Below are 22,163 nucleotides of genomic sequence, written 5' to 3' on the forward strand. Positions count from 1 at the left end.
TGCTTATTTTATTGATTCATTGATTTATATATTGGTGAAACAGTGTTTATTTTTCAGGATTTTTTAATTAATAAAACTTTCAAATGAACATTTATTTATATATAGTTTTTTTTTTCATGTGTCATTTTTGATCAATTTAATACACACTTGCAGAATAAAAATATAAATTACTGACTCCAAACTTTTGGATGGGAGTATATTTGATCAAGTTTGCCCTGATCCAGACCATCTCTTACACATGTTCCTTGCTTTCCACCCTTTAAGTTGGTCATATCACCAACATATCATTGAGGTGCTGTACAGAAACCAGCGCACAGAGAAAGCAACCTGCCCAGACAAACAAAGGCTTTATGATTTGTGGAAGCATAGAGGAAAGAGATCCGAGACATTTTCCCTTTCCTAGCCTTCAGCAACTGCAGCAACAGTTCCCGAAATCTCCTGAGAATACGCCGAATTCTCTCAGTAACATGTGTCCCTCATGAAAACAGTGTTTTCAGTATTGTGTACGACTGCATATGGTATGCATTTGAGGACACTATGCTTCTGTCCTAACATTAATGTCACCGTAAATTGGCCAAAGCCCTTCCCGAACACAAGGCCAGATTTTTCCGCTTGTATCAGTCACGGCGTCCTTCACCACGAGAAGCTAATGCTGAGTTACCTCCACCTCATTACTCCTCAGATTCTCCATCTCTCAGCAAGAGTGGCCCTCTTTCCATAGACATTCACCCAGGCATTCAAGTCGTAGAGTAGAGACACTTTTCATCCCTGCTGCTCTCTCTCTGCCTTCTCTTGTTTTCCCTCTCCACTGTGAGAGATTGATGAGACAGGTGCGGCCAAAAACAGACCGGCTGGCAGTAAATCCACCGTCCAATCAGCTCGAGGACAGAGGGAAAGAAAATACAAAGGGATGGGGATTTATGTCTGGAGTGTCTTGGTTATTTAATGGGGCTGTACTGAAGTCTCAGCGTTATTGATTAATTATTTTAATGAAACCGTATTAAGACTTCTGAATCTGATCTTCTTGTACTCTCTAGAGATTAGGGTTTATGACGTAAGTCGATCATAATTCTGACGGCGTTCTCTGTGTTTGGGCTCCGCAGGTAAAAGCAGACGATGCAGATGGAGGGTCGTTTGGGGCCATTGCGTATTCGATTGGATCCGGGCCCGCTAGCGCTCCACCCAGCCAGTTCACCATCAATAAGGAGACTGGACAGATCTGCACCAGTGTGGCTCTGGATCGAGACGAGGGGGCGGACAGTTTCGACTTCACTGTCACTGCAACAGATGGGGTAAGGGGAATGAGTTTGTACCTGCCTCATACAGGAATATTCTCGATGGTTGTAGTCTTTGTGTAAAAGTCATTATAAAAGTAATTTTTTTTACATTAATTATGCCTTGTAATGTAGCTTATTGTGCAATGTCATGAATAATTGTAACCACAGTCAATTCATTGTTACACTATGCGTTTAAATTTCAGTTGTAATAATAAAATAGTTATTTACGACAAGATATAATGTATTACAGTGTACATTATGATTTATTGTAAGGCATTATACCCTTTAGTATCCATTTCTAATGCATTATACATAATAGCTTAAAGTTTTACCGAAAAAGTGTATTCAGTTTTATGGAGAGGTACTTTGGAAGTGAATGGGGCCAAGTTTTAGAGTGTTTGAGACCAGAAATGAGATGCTTATAATTTTATTTAACACATTAATTAATTTGTTAAAGGTGTTATTTGAGCTATGAAATGGTTCTCATAATTCTTATAGGCATTTTAGGGTTTTCTGTGTTATGTTGTCATGGCAACAATGAAATTGCTGATTTGGGAATAACTGTACTCTTTTTCACACTAAAATCATGCCAACACTCTTATTACTTGCACGTTGTGTTCATCTTTAAGCAATAATTTCTGATGAGTCTTTTTTAGCAGTAGCAGTCATTTCTTGTAGTAATTTTAAATAAACCTTAAATGATATATAAATATTTTAAAACTGGCTCCATTTACTTCTATTTTAATAGTGGCTTTAGAATTTTTAAATAAAGCAGAAATAAAATATAAATATTAGATGAAAAACTTAAGTTTACTGTAAATTAACATTTAAAAATGTTCCCTTGGCAATCAATTTATAAAATTAATAAAAGAAAATATGAAAACAAATTTTTAAAACTGAAGTAAAAATTAATTAAAGCTACAGTATATAGAAATAAATAAAACAAATAAAAACTAATGAATACATGACAAAAGCATAGAATTAAATGATTAAAACTTAAATTAAAAGTAAAAGTAAAGATGTAAAAGTAAAAGTGAATTCAACATATGCACAAATACTAAAATGGAATATAAATATTACTAAAATAACATTGTTCTCCCTGTAACCCAGATTTTGAATGTTTTTTTGTTTTTTTGGTAATCAACATTATGCCACAAACACTGTTTGTTGATTTAAACTTAACACACACAATTGCTGTAAGGCACACATTGTATGTTAGGGTCCAAAAGTGTGAGACCACTTGGCAAAATTGCTTGTCATTATACATTCAATATCCATTTTAAGTGTTTGAGAAAAATGTTTCATTTGGAAATTTATACACTGCAGCTTTAAGAGTTGAAAACCCTTTAAAACTCAATTCCGAAGGATAAAAGTTAATTTAAAAAAAACACTATTACTTTTATCGTGTAGCTCCTAGATGCCCAGTCGCATGCCCTACTCAATCCTGTCTTCACTTAGTTGCCAGTAACAACAATCATGAGCTGTGTAAATGAAAAGGCAATAAAGCACAGTGTCCCAGGGGCACATTGCTGTACATACACACACACTCACGCTATTTCACTTTATAAGCTGCTAGCAGCGGCCCGCTTTGTTCCCATTTCAATTATTAATGTAGCCATAAAATGCTGGCTGTGATGAGCAGCTCACTGGCCCCCTCATAACCTGGAAAGGCAATTATATGCCACTGTGAAGTTTTCCTCGGCATTTTTACACACCAGAAATCATTCAGATAGATTAGACAGTCGTGGGACAGTATCTACAGTCCTGTCATCGTTATCATCAGTAATATGATCTGATCTTTTCCCGCAGGGAGGCCTTACATCCTCTGCCTCTGTGAAGGTGTCACTGGTGGACATTAATGACAACAGACCGACATTCTACCCTGTGAACTACGCCGTCAGCTTGAGCACACAGAGCACGCCCGGGACCTCTGTTGTCAGGGTAACGGCCCACGACCCAGATGCTGGGGCAAATGGTAAAGTGACATATCACACTGTCCCTGATGGAGGATCCAATTTCTTTACCCTCAACAAAGATACAGGTATTTCAATTAATTCAACTATTAAATGATGATAGATAGACAGACAGACAGACACATATTTTATTTTATTCTATCTATCTACATACAAATATATATATATATATATATATATATATATATATATATATATATATATATATATATATATGATACATTAATGTGACTTTAGATTCAATTTATATTAAATACTATATTTAGTAGTTAAGTAAATATACATAAATGAACTTTCATATTTAGGGAATCATTCACCCCAACATTTAGTTTGAAGCCATTATGACTTTCTTTAAGGAACAATAAATATTATGAGCAAACTTGTGTCAGGTTGATAAAAGGCTGATCCAATTTGCTCATCCGTATCCTAGCTCATCTTTAATTTTCACAGTCTTCGGGCTCATAATCGTATATCTCGTTTAATTTCATTCCCACTGCATTTTTCCTCTGTTAGGTGTGATCTCTCTGTCACGCTCTCTGCATGGGAAGGCCAACTCTGTCATCACCATAGTGATCACAGCACGGGACGGAGGCGGTCTCACAGCACCTGTCAATGCCAGAGTGAACATCAGCGTTGTGGCCGGCTCAGTGGCGCCTCCGGTGTTCGAGCAGGCGCAGTACTTCTTCACCGTGTCTGAGGATGTGCTCCGGGGTACTGAGGTCGGCGTAGTGAGGGCCAGCGGCAGGAATGGTTAGTTTCAGCTTTTTCCATGTTACGTCTTCTTGGAATTATCATTATATTGTTTAAAAATAAACTCAAATAAGTAGCCATGTGTTGCTGCATACTTTCACATAGCTCTGCTAACCTCAGTGCTGCGGCTCTCTGAGGCTGTGAGACAGTCAAGGGTGCTGAAAAGCCTGATGGGGAATATTTTCACTCTCGCTGAGCCAGTTGTGCAAATAGAGCAGCAGCTGCAGAGTGAACCTCATTAAACAGTCACATCCATCACTGATTCCACTCTACCTCATGTTGCTGGAAATTATTATTTGTTGATGCATATTTTCTGATAGCACAGACAAATCGTAGGGATGCTTAATGAAAAATAATGGGTAACTCTATAAGATGTACCTGTCTGTACTAGGGATGCACTGATATTTCAATTCTGGTTGATACTGATAAGATGATAATTATATTCAAGTATGGGTGATAACTAATACATGGCTATTATTAAAATTCAATAGTATTTTTCTAAATAACTTTTAACTAAAACACAAATTTTAAGGTTATTAAAGGGATTTTAGGCATCACACTATTATAATGTACTGTATGAAAAATTGCTAAAGACTAGCGGTGTTTATTATTTTATTAATTAGGGAATAAGTAAATAAATATAATCTGATATAATATTGTGTTTAAGAAATGATTTTGTTTTCATTCTGCAAGGATGCAATAAAGACTTTTACAGTACTTTGTTACAAAAGGTTTGTATTTCAAATAAATGCTATTTCTTTAATTATTCATTAAAGAACCTTGAAACATGTTTTCACGTGTTTTGCAGTTTTTACAAAAATATTAAGCAGCACAATGGTTTTCAACATTGGTAATAAAAGCATATTAGATTGATTTCTGAAGGATCATGTGACACCGAAGACTGCAGTAATGACTGTTGAAAATGCAACAAAAGAATAAATTACATTTTAAAATATATTACAATAGAAAGCAGTTGAAATTATGATAACGTTTCGCAAGGTGTTTGATCAAATAAATGCAGCCTTGATGAGCATAATTTAAAAACTTGTGTTTGTAATAGTGCTGTCAAATCGATTAATCACGATTAATCGCATCCAAAATAAAAGCTTGTTTACATAATATGTGTGTGTACTGTGAATAAATATAAACAAATAAATTAATATATGTAATAAATATATGTAATATATAGTTTATTTATTTTATACATAATATAAATAATACATAAATATGTATATAGTATATATACATGTACATATTACTTCAATATATACATATATGTGTGTGTGTGTGTGTGTGTGTGTATTTATATATACATTTAAATATACACAGTACACACACACACACACATATATATATTATGTAAACTCAAACTTTTATTTTGGATGTAATTATTCGTGATCTTATTTTTACAGCACTAGTTTATAACCACAAAGTTGCAGGTTTGGATGAGTCGAGGGATGATCCATGAATCACCACCTTGCGTCTCTCCAAGAAAACTGTCCTTGTTAAAAGTTTACAAAGTCACTTTAGATCAAATCATCAGCTAAATCACTGCCTATAAATCTTATCCCATCTCTCTCTCGCTCCAGGAGTCTCTAAGGATGTCACCTATGCTATCTCTGCTGGGGATCCAGATGGCTATTTCATGGTCGATCCTGAAACTGGAGCGCTCAGAACAAGCCTTCCTCTGGACCACGAGTCACGACCCTCTTTCGACTTGGAAATTCAAGCACGCAGCGGTTCCCCCCCAGCTTTTGGGGAGACTCGCGTTCGGGTCACCATTGCAGATGTGAACGATAACACTCCCATATTTTTCCCATCATCCTCTGAGTCTCTGCTCCTACAGGAAGCCACAAAAATGGGTACAGTGGTGTACCGCGTTCAGGCGGAGGACCGCGACTCTGGTCCTAATGGACAGCTGAGCTTTGACCTGATGTCGGCCGGAGGTCAGCGCACGTTTGGGGTGGAGCGCAGCAGTGGGGAAATCCGGCTTATTGGGAGTCTGTCGTACGACAGTGTATCGCGCTACGACCTTCAAGTGATCGCGAAAGATAGTGGCGCGCCTCAGCTCAGCGCTACGTTCAGCCTGGTGGTCCACATCCAGGCGGAGAACGACCAGGGTCCTGTGTTTGACACGATGACGTACCGTGTGGAGCTGAAGGAGAACACACCACTCAACACCAACTTCTTACAGGTCCGGGCACTCAGTAGAGATCCCAATGGAAATGGAGGGTCATCTAAAGGCTCCACAACATCTTCCACACTGGCATATCGGCTCCGGCCTGATGGGGATGCGGCAGGCTTCGGGATTGCCCCGGACAGCGGATGGCTGTTTGTTAAGAGCGCTTTGGACCGTGAGGCCAAGGATATTTACCTGTTAACTGTGCTCGCCACTTCTGGAAGCGGCCAGATGGGGAAGACCGGCAGCGCAACGGTGAGAGTTTCCGTCACGGATGAGAATGATAATTCTCCTCGCTTCTCTCAGGAGAGGGTGTTCTTGGCAGTGAGAGAGAACTTGCCTGCGGGAACTGGTTTCGGCAGGGTGTCTGCTACCGACCGCGATGCTGGTCTCAACAGCCGCCTTACGTACAGGCTACTCCACACGGACCGCTACTTCCAAATCAATTCCCACACTGGTGAGCTGGAACACAATCCCAATCTGCAAAGACATTTGTTATTTATACATTTAGGAATTGTTTTAGATGAGGGATTTTCAAGCTTTTTGACAGCAAATATGTTTTCCAGTTTTAGAAAGCAGAAGGAAACAGTTTTTTTATATATATATTTTTTTATTACCTTCTGGGCATGGTTGAAAAGTCGTCTGTAGACTCTAAACTTTTGACCATCAACTCAAAGGTCTTCAAAAATCAAATATTATTTTAGTATTATTTAAATACGGTATACTCTTAGATTTATTAGATTAGATTTTATTTTATATTTTGAGTTTTCCAGTTATTTTGTAAAATGCTTTTGTCTTTTCTATTTTTAGTATTTAGCTGTTGTTTTTCAGTATTTCTATTTACATTTTCATTATTTGTATTTCTTTTTTAGTAAATTTTGTACTTCAAACTAATTTTAGTTAAGTTTTATTTCAGTTAGCTGCCAATACTATTTTTTAATCTAATATTTTTATTTAGAAATACTATAATTTTTTTTTTTTTTATATATTTAATTTTTGTAGAATAGCTACACTAAAAACCAGTTCCAGCATTCTAGACTGAGTATTCTGACTGACTCAAACATTTCATGTGTAGGTGAAATCAGTACCAGAGCGGCTCTGGACCGTGAGCATCAGTCCAGTTATCAGCTCATCGTGGTGGTTCAGGACGGTGGTACCCCTCCACGTAGTGCCACCGGGACAGCCCATATCACGGTGCTGGATGAGAACGACAACACCCCAGCGTTCAGCCACACACAGCCTGGCAGAGAGATTCTCATTCAGGCAAGAAACAGACTGGCACAGACTATATTTAATCCTTAAATCAGTGTGTCATAACATAGGTGCTTGTGTTTATTAAAGCACAGTTTACACATCATAAAAACGTCATTACGTCTGTACATAATATCTTTCAAAACTTGTTTATGTGACCTTGGATACTTTCTCGCTCTTGAAGTTGTTTGTATCAAGTATAAGCAGCCAGACTGTTGTTTAAAACTTGCTTGATGTTTACCAGGTTCAGGAGGGTCTTCCTGCCGGTTCTTTATTAGGAACTCTACACGCCAAAGACCCAGATGAGGGAGAGAATGGCACTATTTTCTACTCATTATCAGGTAAGCAAAAGTCTGGAATATATATAGAATAAGTTTTGGGTCTTCTTATTGCCAGAGGATGTTATTGCAAAAAGGTATAACTGCAAAATGTAAACATATGTCCTTACAGTTATCTTTGCAACCAATGTGATATATTGTATGGATAATCATGCTACCATATTTGTCTGTATTTATGCTTCCATTTGTCCTTGCTTTTTAAGGCTCTAGAGCAGAACGTTTCTCCTTGAACCCAAACACCGGAGAGCTGCGTTCCTCGTCCCCCCTGAGGCGAGCTGAAAAAGCAGAGTACAGCTTCACCGTCACTGCCACAGACCATGGAGCTCCGTCTCAGAGCTCTTCTACTGCCTTACTTATACAGGTGAGATTATCCTGGAGCATATTAAAACTTCACTTTATAAGTTACAAGTAAGGTAAGTACAGTATGTCAGACCCATGGCCTAGGATACATTATGGAATTTGGAGCTCATGCAGGAGATGTGTCCCTCTCCCTCATAATTTCTCTATAGTTAAAAACTTAGCGAGGTCAATAGCTCACACTTAACCATATTTGTTTAGCACCAAGCATCCATTAATTGATTTTATTTAATTTTTTTTTTTTTTTATTTATTTTAATAACATTTTGTACTCAAACTTTTGATCTGAAACTGAAACTTTTTTGTCTTCAAAAATGATATTATATAATATATATATTAGTGCTGTCAATCGATTAAAAAAAATTAACTAATTAATCGCACAATTTTTTAAAATTAATCGCGATTAATCGCAATTAATCGCAATTAAAAGACTGAAACTTTTTGGATATGTAAATGTAAAATGTAAATAATTAATGTAAACTCAAGACAAAGAAACTATTTAAATTCAAAATATGATTGTTTATTGGAATTTTTGTTTAACTTGTAACACAGATTTTCTCATGTAAACAACATACCTGCAATAAACCATCAATATCCTCCAAATTAACTGTTGGCTTGAAAGCCATATTTATTACAGAAATAAAAACACAGGCATGTAAGTACCATTTGAATTTCAAAACAATCAATGCCAAAAAAAAACAAAAATGATTTCCATGTTGAATTCTAAGTGGACTGCAAAAAAAATCCAAAGTATAGTCATTGCCAGTGCTTTAAGTGGGCCAGTGCGCACCTGTACTCAGTACCGCCACTTCCAAATATAGCTCTTGAGCGTACCGCCACCTCTCAGTGCGCCCAGAACGTGCTTGTAGCGTACCGGTACGCTCATTTGGACATCTGTTTTAATAGAGGTTTTAATCTTTTACCTGCACTGCCGATTTTCAGAGCGCCCTTCACAATGCAAGCTTCCTAATTCATCCCACCCAGAGCAGAAACTACATTATCCATTCACCCTTAAGTTATACAAGTGAATAGCGCATGTGTCGCTTTTCCCACTGTTAAGTGTCAACAACTCAACGTGGCCGGAGAAGGTGTGTGAAACTCGTTGTGAGTTATACTAAAGCAAAATCTTGAGTATTTATTGTCTGATAAACGTTAAAAACTGTCTGCGGAGGTTGAGTCGTCCTGCAGCCCCCGCTGGCTGTTCATTGGCTGCAGCATCTTTTTTCTAAGTTCTACAAAAATACCGTAGACGGCAAGGCACAAATTTAGATATTCATTTATCAAATTAATCTATTGCCTATGCACAAAGACAATATGATCTTTTTGTCCCCTTTTTGTTTTAAAGCTTGATGAAGAGAGAGAGCGCAAGTTGCTGCAGCTGCGAGGAGGACAGTGATGCACGCGCACAGGAGTGATTGACAGTTCGCGGCACTGTGTACAAAAAATACTCCGCTACACAATTATTTCGTTATTTTCGTTTAAGCTTATTAACGTTAACGTTACAGAAAGGTCTGATTTACGCACTGTTACAGTCATTGTTTTTTTTTTTTTTTTAAACAATGACATTTGAGTTCATGATTTTAATGTTGCTGTTTCTTGTGGCAGACTAAATGAAGAGTAATGTTTCTTGTGGCAGACTGAAGAGTAATCCGGCAGAGTTTTATACTGAAACTTTCCGTCTAAAAGTCCTTCCTTGGTCTTATCCATATTTCTTTGCACGTTGAACACACATAGGCCACAACTGGAAATAAAAAAAACTGCAACCGCGTTAATTGCGTTATTTTTTTTTTAACGCGTTAAATATTTCAAATTAATCGAATGCGTTAACGCGCTAATTTTGACAGCACTAATATATATATATATATATATATTATAGTATATTATTATATAATATATATTGTATATATATATATACTATTAAAGTCTAATTTATAATTTTTTTAATTAGCTTTTATTTTAATATTTTCAGTTTAATTAGTTTTATTTTAAAAAGTCATTTTGCTTTGTGCTTTGTCATTATTTTATTATTTGTATTTTTCATTTTCTTTATACTCAAACTTTTGACATTAAACTGAGTGTAACTAAAGTCTTCAAAAAATATTTATACAAAATAATTTATTTTATTTAAATACATTTATTCTGCCTGTGCAAACCTTGTAATGTTTTTAGCATGCTTTGGCTGGTTGCTTCAATTCAAAAGACTGCTCTTAATGAATTTTTTTTTTTCAGTTAATCTGCCAAAATCTTAAAATCCTGCTGCATGAGCACCATTACAGACAAGTCGTCTTTCACTGTGCCAAACAATCATCATTCTTACAGTCCCCTGATCGGTGGTATCATTATTCAAGCAGGGAAATGAGCTATGACCCAGAGGCCAGCTCCTGTCTATGCAAACACAAACTCCCAGGATTATTTCCTGCTCCAGAGGAACATACTGTAACACAAAACCCTGTATTAATCCCAGTACTCAGCATGGAACTATGTGAATCAGACATGTCAAACTATATCTTTGACAATAGGATAATTTTCATGGCTTTTCATTAGAACGTAAAAGAATACATATTTTAAAGAGTTTGTTCTCTACAGAATGAAACTTGCCAGTTCACTTTTGTAGCTAAATATCTTTAGTGCTTTTACAGATGTGATTTCAAAAAGGGAATCGGAGGCTAATTGTAGAGTGTGCAGTTGCACGTGATTTCTGTTCTCCCTGTTTGTATGGGGAAGATGAGAGTGAGGGAGCAGTGGAGTGAGAGAGAGAGAGATGGAAGGAGAATGCACCTTTGAATCAAGTGTTCCCAGATGGCTCTGATGAGGCCCAGCTGTGGTTCCCCATGATCAAACGGAAAGCTGCAAACCTCAGTAGCGCGGACGCCGATATGCTCGCACCACAGAACCTCGTACCGTAGCAATCTCAAGATAATATTTTACATACCATCAGTAATGCCAGCTTCATTTTGGAAGTCCAGTGTACTTCGCAACTAAAAGAGAGCCCATGGATCAGCGTCAGTCCTTCTGTTGCTTTCCTTCCTGTGATCCGGTATGCATGTAGTGTTTTGTTTTTTCCATGGGGATATTAGTATGAAAGGCTTCATCTGTCAACCATTTTCCAGCTTTTACTGTACTTCAAGGACTTGGGAAATGATATCACCGACCTCTAATGTGGCAGGTTCACACCATTGAATTCTTTCAATATTGAAAGAAGACATTCATGGTAACCAAGGCTGCATTTATTTAAAAAAAAAATACAGTAAAACAGTAACATTATGAAATATTGTTATAATTAAAAATAACTTTTTTTTTATTTTAGTGTTGTTCCTGTAAGAGCAAACCTGAATTTACTCCAGTCTTCAATGTCACATGATCCTTCAGAAATCATTTTAATATACTGATATAGAGCCACATTTACTAACAGCTTGCGCAAACCATATTTTGGCGTTAAAATAGTACTGTCAAGATTTACTTAAGACACTAAAAAAAGTGTGGACACTGGTCATTTTTCTGCCTGACCTTACTGAATATGCATTTGTAGGAGTTTCCATTTCAGACACAAAATTTATGGGAAGATATTATCAAAATGGTCAAGGTTGGGGGTTCGATTCCCCGGGAACACATGATAGGTAAAAATTGATAGCCTGAGTTGACTATAAGTCGCTTTGGATAATAGCGTCTGCTAAATGCATACATTTTATTTAATTTACTATATTTGAATAGAAATCTTCTCTGACATTATAAATGTCTTTACTGACACTTTTTGTCAATTGTCTGGAAAATTTCATAGAGATGTTTTGTAAAATACACAAGTTGAGCTTAAAATATAACTAACATGTCTTCTGAAATCTTCCTAATCTGTAGGTCATTGGCTCCACAAGGACTCCTCCAAAACCCAACACCCTATCCATGATGCTCAACTCAGTGGAGGGAGCCAAGCCTGGCTCTGTTATTGGCTCAGTTAGATCACATGACCAGCGTGAAGTGACCTACCTTGTAGTGGGAGGCACAGATCATGAAGGTACCTTTATGGTTGACCGTCTCACAGGAGATGTGTACTTGGCTAGAGAGCTGGACTATGAAAAAGGGTCGAGGTATACTCTCCAGATTGAGGTGGATGATCTCTCCAAGGCCTATCCAACCACCCACATGGTTCAGTTGGAAATCAATGTGCAGGACAGTAATGACCACGCACCAGAGTTTCCAGAAGATCCAGTCACCATTGTTGTTCCTGAGAACACACAAGCTGGTTCCTCCATTTACACCTTCCAGGCGACTGATAAAGATGGCAGTGGACCCAACAGCGAGATACGTTATTCTATCCAACAGCAGTGGCCTGACGTCCCAGACCTTTTTAGTCTTGATCCTGTCACGGGAGTCTTAAAACTGGGCCGGGAGCTGGACCATGAGGAGACCTCCAGTCTGTTCCTGGTGGTCCATGCCACGGATTCAGCCTCGGATCCCACTCAGAGACTCTGGGGATCGGTGACGGCTCGAATGTTTGTCACAGATGAGAACGACAACGCTCCGATCTTTAGCTCACCGACTGCTGTTAGTGTGATGGAGGACCAGCCTGTGGGCTTTGTGCTGCTTTACGTCATGGCCCGGGATGCAGACCAGGGTGAAAATGGCCGAGTGTCCTACAGGATCCAGTCAGGAAACACAGCGGGGCGGTTCGGCCTCAGTCCGAACAGTGGTGAGACTCATTACTTCGCTCTATTTGAAAAACATCTCTTTCTCACACCACGCTGCTTTATGGGCCGTTCACTCAAATCCAGAGGCAATTTAGCAGAACGGATAATTTTCCTGAACAGTTATTCATGGGAGCGCAGTTTTATTTAAGCCCATCGACCGCACCTCTTTGATTTGGCGCTGGAAGTATGCATTTATTAGTTTGACTTTTCTCCCATTATCCAAGAAGACGTCCATTTACAGCTCACGCGAAATCAGATTAAATAGAGAAAATCACCTAATCGACTAAACAGCTGTAGTTGATTTTCCTTCCATCATTGCCGAATGGTTTATGATGTAGGTTAGTGCTTTATTTCTGTTCTAAATCAGCCATATACTATATACTATATATATATATTAAAGTTGGTTTAAAGCACACGATAAAGTCACAGCTGATATTAGCCAGACACTGAGGAGAAAGTCTTCAAACTCTTTGAACACTTTAAGTAGGAGGTCTAGAGATGGACGTTAAGCACAAAACCAGAGCTACCGTATTCAGAAGCAGAAGCCAGCTCAAACATCTCAAGGATGTGTGTAAAACTAGAGTGTGTTTGGTGGACTATAAATAAAAAAGGAGCCCGCACACAGACTTCTCACGAAGACACAATGATATTTCGCAGTCAGCAAGCAGTCAGGCTGCCATATCGACCGCAGGGGTGTGTTTATCCTGAGTGACCCTGGGCTGGGGTCTTGCTGATGACAGCATTGCAGAGAGGTATAGCTGGAAAGGTTCAAAATGGATCTGTGACAACAACTATATGCACTGGTCTTCAAACCAGACCATCAGCAAAAAGCTTCAATGTCAGATTCTGTGTAGCGAGTGGAGGAGCTAAACTGAGAAGAAAAAGAGGATGAATTAAAGTTAAAAATTAAGGTCAGACTATAGTTATGGATATTGTGTTTGACTTCTATGTTGTATTGGCAATTTTATGTTCACATAGGACCAGCAAAGATGAATTAGCCCATGAAGCATGCATAAATTAATGCATGGATGAATTTTATAATAAATAGTGTAAAACATCTAATATATACAGAGAATAGTAGCACCCCCCATTATTCTCAGTGGCATTTTCTGAGCTGGCACATGTATTATTATATTATATTAAATGTTATAAATAATCTGTGTAAATAATACCTAAATGCTAAAATTGAACTAAGTTTACTAAAACAGAAACAAAAATAAGTTAAAGCTAAATAGAAATAATAAAAAAACTAGTAAAAATGACATGCAAATAGCAAAATGTAAACGTACAAAATGTGCATTTATATAAATATTTATATAATATAATATTATATTATATTATATTTAATATATATATATATATATATATATATATATATATATATATATATATATATATCAATTTATGTGGCTTGCTAGAAAAATATTTATTTGCTGTTACAGTAAGTGGCCATTTTATCCACTTAATAGTTTACAATAGTTCCAGCATCCTAAGCTAACTGTGTTAGCTAACCTGCCAGCTAACTTTGACCATGTTTTTAAAATAATGTCACAAATGAACTTCTAACCTCAGCAGAGGAACCGACTCGTCCAGCCACATTCAAAAAGAGCTCTGTGATGGTGTCTGGCATGTCTGTACATAATGAAATATTACAAATATCCATAGTATAAAACAGAACAGCTCCCTGACCTCGGTCACGTGTCTCCAGCCACAGGGCAAATGTTCAGGAGGCCATCTGCAGCAGATTTACAGATGTTTTTCTCTTCCCCTTTACTCCAGGCTCTCTCTCCATCCTCAAACCTCTGGATCGTGAGGAACAGGAGAGCTACAACCTCACCATTGTCGCTGAGGATCATGGGATACCCCAGCATTCCACCACTCAGGTGCTGTCTATTCAAGTGATTGATGTGAATGATGAAGCACCATGGTTTGAACGCAGCGAGTTTGAAGCCCAAATCAGAGAGAACCAGCCAGCAGGAACAAGCATACTGAAAGTCTCAGCCTCAGACCGGGATCATGGTGAGTTGATTCATCCCTACAATAATCCATGTTAAATGTGCCTTTACTTCTGAAACGAATCACCTACATTTCTGGGTATTTCAACCTTTCAGGTGTTCATGACCTGTGTCTAAAAACTTCACCATCTGGTTAAAGCAGTTATATTGTGTTGTGGTGAGGGCAGTGTTTTTTTAATGCTTCCTGAGGAGGGTTTGTGGGACTCATTCTCAGCCGCCTGGGCTCAGTGAGAGAGTATGAAGCAGAGATTGTAAAGACATTCTTTAGGAAGCTTTAATTGAGTAAGCAGGTGCTCGTGCCAAAGCTCGCTGACTTTGCACGCAATCTGGCACCCGTATGTCTTTGGCCCACACTTAACACTTGTGTGGACAACGACTCAGCGGCTGAATCAGCAAAATGAACTACTAATGAAACCAGTATTAAATCCAAGATGAAAAGGTTTGAACCTGGATATTTTATGACATGTTTTAATTCAAATCAGGTCGTTCACAAACACTAACTTCCTGTTCACCCATTAACTCAGAATGGAAGGGCAGACTTCTTATACTACGTTTCTTATACTACTTCTTATGCAACATATGTGTAGTGGTTATTCATTATATTTCTATTTTTGTTACAGGAACTAATGGGTTGGTGATTTACGGTGGTGTGACAGAGGATGGATTCACAATTAATCCAGAGACGGGTGTGATATCAGTGACTCGGGTTCTAGATAGAGAACTTCAAGACCACTATACTGTAACAGGTATTAGCTTTTATATATTTTTAATTATTTCTATTTCATTTTTAATTTCCTTTTTTTTTAGTTTTAGTTAACATGTTTAGTGCTTTAAAAATTTGTATTCATTTACATATATATATATATATATATATATATATATATATATATATATATATATATATATATATATATATATTAGGGGTGTAACGATACGCGTATTCGTATTGAACCGTTCGGTTATGGAAGGCCAAGAGGGTCAAATTCACGTGAATTTTTAACGCGTCAACAACACGTTAAATACGTGTATTTCACGCGTAAACAACACGTATTTAACGCGTTAAATACGTGTTGTTTACGTGTTAAAAATCAGCGCGTACTTAACGTGTATTTAACGTGTATTTCACGTGTTAAATACACGTGAAGTACACGTGAAGTACGCGTTAAAAATCAGTTTGAACGGGTCAATGTCATTGGCTGCTGAGGACCTGGGTCAAACCACTTCTGTGAGCTTAGAGGGGTGTACCATTCACAGACAGGCAACCATCATTTAACATGCTATAGATCAGCTTATTCAGCCTTATTATTTTGTCTTTTTTTGTATAGACTATAGAAATAATATAATTTAATTGCAGTTTTATGAAATATTTATTTTTTTATAAATATTAATTGACATTTTTTGGTGATAGTATAATGTTTATAAAAGTTACAGTATTTTGTAATGAAACAGGACTTTTTGTTTAGCTCTTGACTCGCCAAAATATACTATTTAAATACTGTTGCTTTCTGAGTGCCATACACAAAAATACCAACTCATAACTCCACGAATATAGCAAGGAGAGTCAAAAGTTATAGTCTGAATCTACTGTGACGATCCAAGGGGCTGTAGTATTTTATTTTGCCCAGCAGGTGTCATGGGGTAACACTTTTTGTGTCTTTAGGTTAAGTGCTGTGATGCAGGTGTGGAAAATTGATTGTGATTAACAATGCTGCCTATAAGATGCTGGCTTTTTTACCCTCTGGAGGGAAGGAGATTGGGGCTTGGTCTTTGCTGGTCTTGCTGTTTGGTGGTCAGGCGGACTTTCTCACGCTCTCCAGTCCAAGGCTTGATGCTGTGTTTTTGTATCTTTATATTTTTTTTATGTTTTACCTCAATGTGGTTATGGCTGTTTTCTGATTAAAACACATATTTGTGCAAATTTGATTATGTTGTATGGACTCTCTATTCATGTTGCTACTCCTTGATCCAAGGGGTTGTAACACTACGTTCTGTCAAATGTTTAATAGAGCTCTCCAACTGATTCATGGGTTTAGGTATTATTTACATATGAAAGATCATCATGGATTGTTTTGATTTTGGACTCATTTCAATCTGGAGAATCGGCTGTAAATAATGATATGCCATTTTTCACAATCAGAGCATGTTTCATGAAGTTATAAAAGGTAAAACCATATGTGTGTATTTGGAGTTTTTTTCTTGTTTTGTTATAATTCGATGACTGATATCTTCAAATCTGAATGACAGATTATTGTAAAATTGGGCTCATTTTAATCGAGAGAATTTTAAATTTTCCAATATTATTAAAATAACTAAATTACTAGTAACTACTTCCTGCTCAACTCTGACTTTCAGTAACTAAAAAAATATATATTTGCACATTCTCCTGCTGAGAAATAACTGACAAAATGTAAGAAAAAATATAGTGTTCAAGATCAATTATTTATATCCATCTTATTTGATATTCAATATCTCAGGACATACATAAGTTTAGTTAAAGTATCTGTTTCAAAAGTTTTGTGATAGTATAAGACTTAAGTTAGCATCGAGCATTAACATTTGTGTGGGGGAAATAGTTACAATTGAGGTAAGCGGTCAATTCAGGTTTAAGATATACAAACCATTGAAATCAATATCTGTCTTTAGAAAACAATCATCTCATCTCAGGAATCAACAGCTTTTATTGTGCTTACATTTACAGCTATCGCCAAGCAGGTGGCATTTATTGAAACCTCTTTTTTTTGTTCAGCAATTCTGCACTTTTTGTTCAGCGATGCACTCATCAGACAATCAGTAATTAGGGACACAGGTGATGTTATAAGACATAAGCATTTAAGACTTTCAGGATTAGAATGAAAACTTGTACTAGGGTCAGGACAGAAGTATTCTACTGCTACCACCGTCAAAACCAACGCATCAATATTACTAATCATATTTTTCAAACTGCTGAATTAAAATCAATAAACAATAGAAATCATTTGAAAGCTTAGAGTCTGAGCATTACAATGCATATAGCATGTTGATCAACTCCAAAATAGTGCTGAGAAAAAAAAAAATAATCATCATCATTTTGCCATGTACTCTAATATTTATAAAAATATCACACAACTTGGATACACATATGTCATCTGAAAGGTCTCATGAAGTAGAATAAAACAACAGGGCTCTAGGCTAATTTTTTGCACTTGTTACACTAGTGCGCCTAACTTTTTTCTTACAAGTCCACTTTTTTTTTTTTTTTTTTTTTTTTTTTTTAAATCGCTGTCCATATAAACAATATTGACTTGTAGCCTAAAAGATTAACTAACAATCTGGTTAACATAATGTATTTGAAGTACATTTCTACAAGAAAGGTAACTTACTGAAAAAGTTTTGGTGCTTAAAGTGTTTCACTGAGGTGAAATTTAAACATAAAACATCTCAAGATATATGAAATAAAAAGAAAATCTAAATTAAGGTTTTAAGGGCTTCAAACTGAACATATAATGGCTCAATGTCTTATGGACTATCCTCCACTGCAGTCACATGCCCCTCAGATGGACAACTCCTGTAGTTTGGCCTTCTTGATCTTTGGCCTTGGCTAATCCAGCTGGCCACACTCTCTCTAGCATCAAAATCTGCCAGACTTGGCCCTCTACACTGATTCTTATCAGATCTTCCACTGTGTCTGAAAAAAAAAAATGGGACAAATCAGACAAACCTGTCTGATTTGAACAGGTGAACAGTCCCTAAACAGCTTACACTTATTGGATCAGCTATTAAAATAGTTCAGTTTTATATGTAATAGAAAAGTGATTATATTTTGTTAATATAATATATTTTATTAAGTTAAGTTAGAAAAGCGTTTGGAGCATTTTATGTTTGTTAAATATAAGTTTTAGGTTTTTTTAAGTAACGACCAAGCTGCCAGCGGCAGACAGTGAGCCTATATGTTTGATGAATTTAGCCTTCTCAAATCATCACGACTTGCCTAAAATAAAATCTATAGATATAAAACAGTTGAAGCATATGACAGTGTTTGTTAGACCCAGATAAATGTAAGCTATCCAATCATTTGTGAGGAGATGCTTCAGAACAGGGAGACGGCAGCATGATCACTTGCAATTTTTTTCTTGGATATGCCATCATTTTTGCTTATAAAAGGTAAAAATAATACATTATTCGTAACTGTATACACAATATCAACAAAACAGTTGCTCGTTCTGCCGTGTTGTCTTTAATAGGAGTAAAAAAATTAACCGAAACTCAGTGAAAACATATACATATATATATATACATACATACATACATAAATATAGCTTTAAATAACTACTTAACAAAAAAAAAAACTCTTTCATTATAATTATAACCCATAAAGATGTACTTATCTCTAAAAGCGCTTCTAATGAAGAGATGACGAGTCGGGATTGCAATTGTCATGATCCCAGTTCGGTCTCCATCTGCTGGTTCCCTCTTTTCCTTTGCGCTCACTTATCTCTACTCTCATCATCTTCAGCTGTTCCTCGTTCTCCTCCGCTCACCTGCTCTCTATCACCTATCATAGGCTCTCTATTTCTAGCTCTGTCTCTTTCCATTCCCTGTTAGATTATTACTAACCACTTTAGATGTTTCTGACGTTTTTGTGCTTTTTCTACAGACCATTAGTCTAGTCTAGTCTAGTCTAGTCTAGTCAAGTCCTGTCCTGTCTAGTCTTGTCAGGTCGTTTGGAGAGTTTTGTATGGACTGTTTGTTGCTTGTCTTGTTCTCCCCCAGTTATCTGCCGTGAGGAGTAACGAGGGGTCCCCTGCCTCACCTGTAACCTGTCTCGCTGATCACAGGCTTCCCAGACCAGCCACTTTAGGCTCCATTGTTTTGACCCAGGAATTATCCCTGTACTCTGCCTTTGTTTTTTTGGCCGTTGCGGCTTTGCCTTATTTCTACTAAAAGAGCATTAACTTGCCATTAGCCTCCTGGGTTCTCTCTCTCTCCCTCTCTCTCTCTGTTCCGTGACAGCAACTTCATTCTTGTGATACAGATTCAGAAAACACTAGTTTATTAGTAAATTAAAATATCTTCTTCTTAAGCCTATTATTTTGAACGCAGAACTGTTCAGCAGTTCTAAAAATATAAAAGTAAGAAGAAGTCAAACAGACTGGAGGCCCGGCCCACATCTGAACAATCGAAGCCCGGCTCGAGGGGTTCCCCTTAAATGGCTCGGTTTACCGGTGCGACTTCAGAGTTTTTTTTAGTCGCACCATTGAGAAATTGTTTGAGGCTTTGAATAAACTAGAGCGAGTTTTGTAAAAGAAGTCAACCCCAGACCCATATAATAATAATAATAGGCCTATTGATGTCACCATTTCACTTGTAACCTCATAAACAAGATTTCAGTGTAAAATTATGCACCAGCATTTAGATTATATTCTCCTTTTTTAAAAGAGCCCAAAACTATCTGTCATTTATATCTAAAGAATTTTCCTCATAAATTTATAATGCACATAAAACTGCACAGAGAGCATGTAGTTTAGCCAAAAATCTGTCGGTAGCTGTCATGTAGGCTTTCCACTGATAACTTCATGAAAAAGCATAGGCTATATCATAAAAAAGACAAGTCACTATTTGCAGATTAAACACAGTCGAAACTCACCATAAAACATTATTTAGATCTAAATAATATATTTCATAAAGATATAACACATAGAAAAAAACTTAGGTAATATATCTTAGAAAAAAAAATCAGAGGTTTCAGTCCCGTGCCTCTTAACTTCACCAAACATGCATAGATCCTATGATCAGATCGAAAGATTTCGTTCATAGAGCTGTGACACATGAAAGCAGACTGGCGCACTGAGGCTTGCAAAGAAAAACAGCTCGATACTTCACGTTTCGTTTTCATTCATAGCTTCAAGAATCATGCATAGATCATTATTTTCAGAAAATTATCCCAATTAAAATGAGCCCAGAGATACTGTAATCCATGGATGAGATCCAAATATATTGCTATAACACATAAAACCCAACAGGCACAGCGCAAAACAAATAACTTTAGTTTCCCTTTGCGCTTTTATTAATAACTCCATGAAACATTAGATCATGCAAAAAAAGTCATTTTTTTAGGAAAATTCTACAGATTAAAAGGAGCTCAAATTCATCATCAATAATTGTACACTTGATCTAAATATATTACTTACGGATATTATCACACACATGAAATCATTCAACTGAGAAAATAACATATGGTTACGTTTCCATTCATAACTTCATGAAACATGCATAGCTCGTGGAAAATGTTACATTCTCTTCAATTAAAATGAGCCCAATTTAACAATAATCTGTCATTCAGATTTGAAGATATTCGTAATCGAATTTATAACAAAACAAGAAAAAAAAAACTTCAAATACACACATGCTACAATATTCTCATGGTTTTACATTTATAACTTCATGAAACATGCTCTGATTGTGAAAAATGGCATATTTACAGCCGATTCTCCAGATTGAAATGACAGCCGATTCTCCAGATTGAAATGAGTCCAAAATCAAAACAATCCATGATGATCTTTCATATGTAAATAATACCTAAACCCATGAATCAGTTGGAGAGCTCTATTAAACATTTGACAGAACGTAGTGTTACAACCCCTTGGATCAAGGAGTAGCAACATGAATAGAGAGTCCATACAACATAATCAAATTTGCACAAATATGTGTTTTAATCAGAAAACAGCCATAACCACATTGAGGTAAAACATAAAAAAAAAATATAAAGATACAAAAACACAGCATCAAGCCTGGACTGGAGAGAGCGTGAGAAAGTCCGCCTGACCACCAAACAGCAAGACCAGCAAAGACCAAGCCCCAATCTCCTTCCCTCCAGAGGGTAAGAAAGCCAGCATCTTATAGGCAGCATGGTTAATCACAATCAATTTTCCACACCTGCATCACAGCACTTAACCTAAAGACACAAAAAGTGTTACCCCATGACACCTGCTGGGCAAAATAAAATACTACAGCCCCTTGGATCGTCACAGTAGATTCAGACTATAACTTTTGACTCTCCTTGCTATATTCGTGGAGTTATGAGTTTGCTATTTTTGTGTATGGCACTCAGAAAGCAACAGTATTTAAATAGTATATATTTGGCGAGTCAAGAGCTAAACAAAAAGTCCTGTTTCATTACAAAATACTGTAACTTTTAATAACACATTATACTATCACCAAAAAATGAATTTAATTAATATTTATTAAAAAATAAATATTTCATAAAACTGCAAATTAAATTATATATATTTCTCTATAGTCTATACAAAAAAAAACAAAAAATAATAAGGCTGAATAAGCTGATCTATAGCATGTTAAATGATGG

The 22,163-nt window shown here is 36.7% G+C and overlaps 1 pseudogene; it reads left to right on the forward strand.

Annotated features, from left to right (window-relative positions):
- LOC113098272 (protocadherin-16-like) overlaps positions 1-16,772 on the forward strand; it is a 66,948-nt pseudogene extending 50,176 nt beyond the window's left edge.
- The last annotated feature ends 5,391 nt before the right edge of the window (positions 16,773-22,163 follow it).

This window comes from Carassius auratus, unplaced genomic scaffold, assembly GCF_003368295.1.
Source record: "Carassius auratus strain Wakin unplaced genomic scaffold, ASM336829v1 scaf_tig00216476, whole genome shotgun sequence".
Classification (NCBI taxonomy): Eukaryota; Metazoa; Chordata; class Actinopteri; order Cypriniformes; family Cyprinidae; genus Carassius; species Carassius auratus.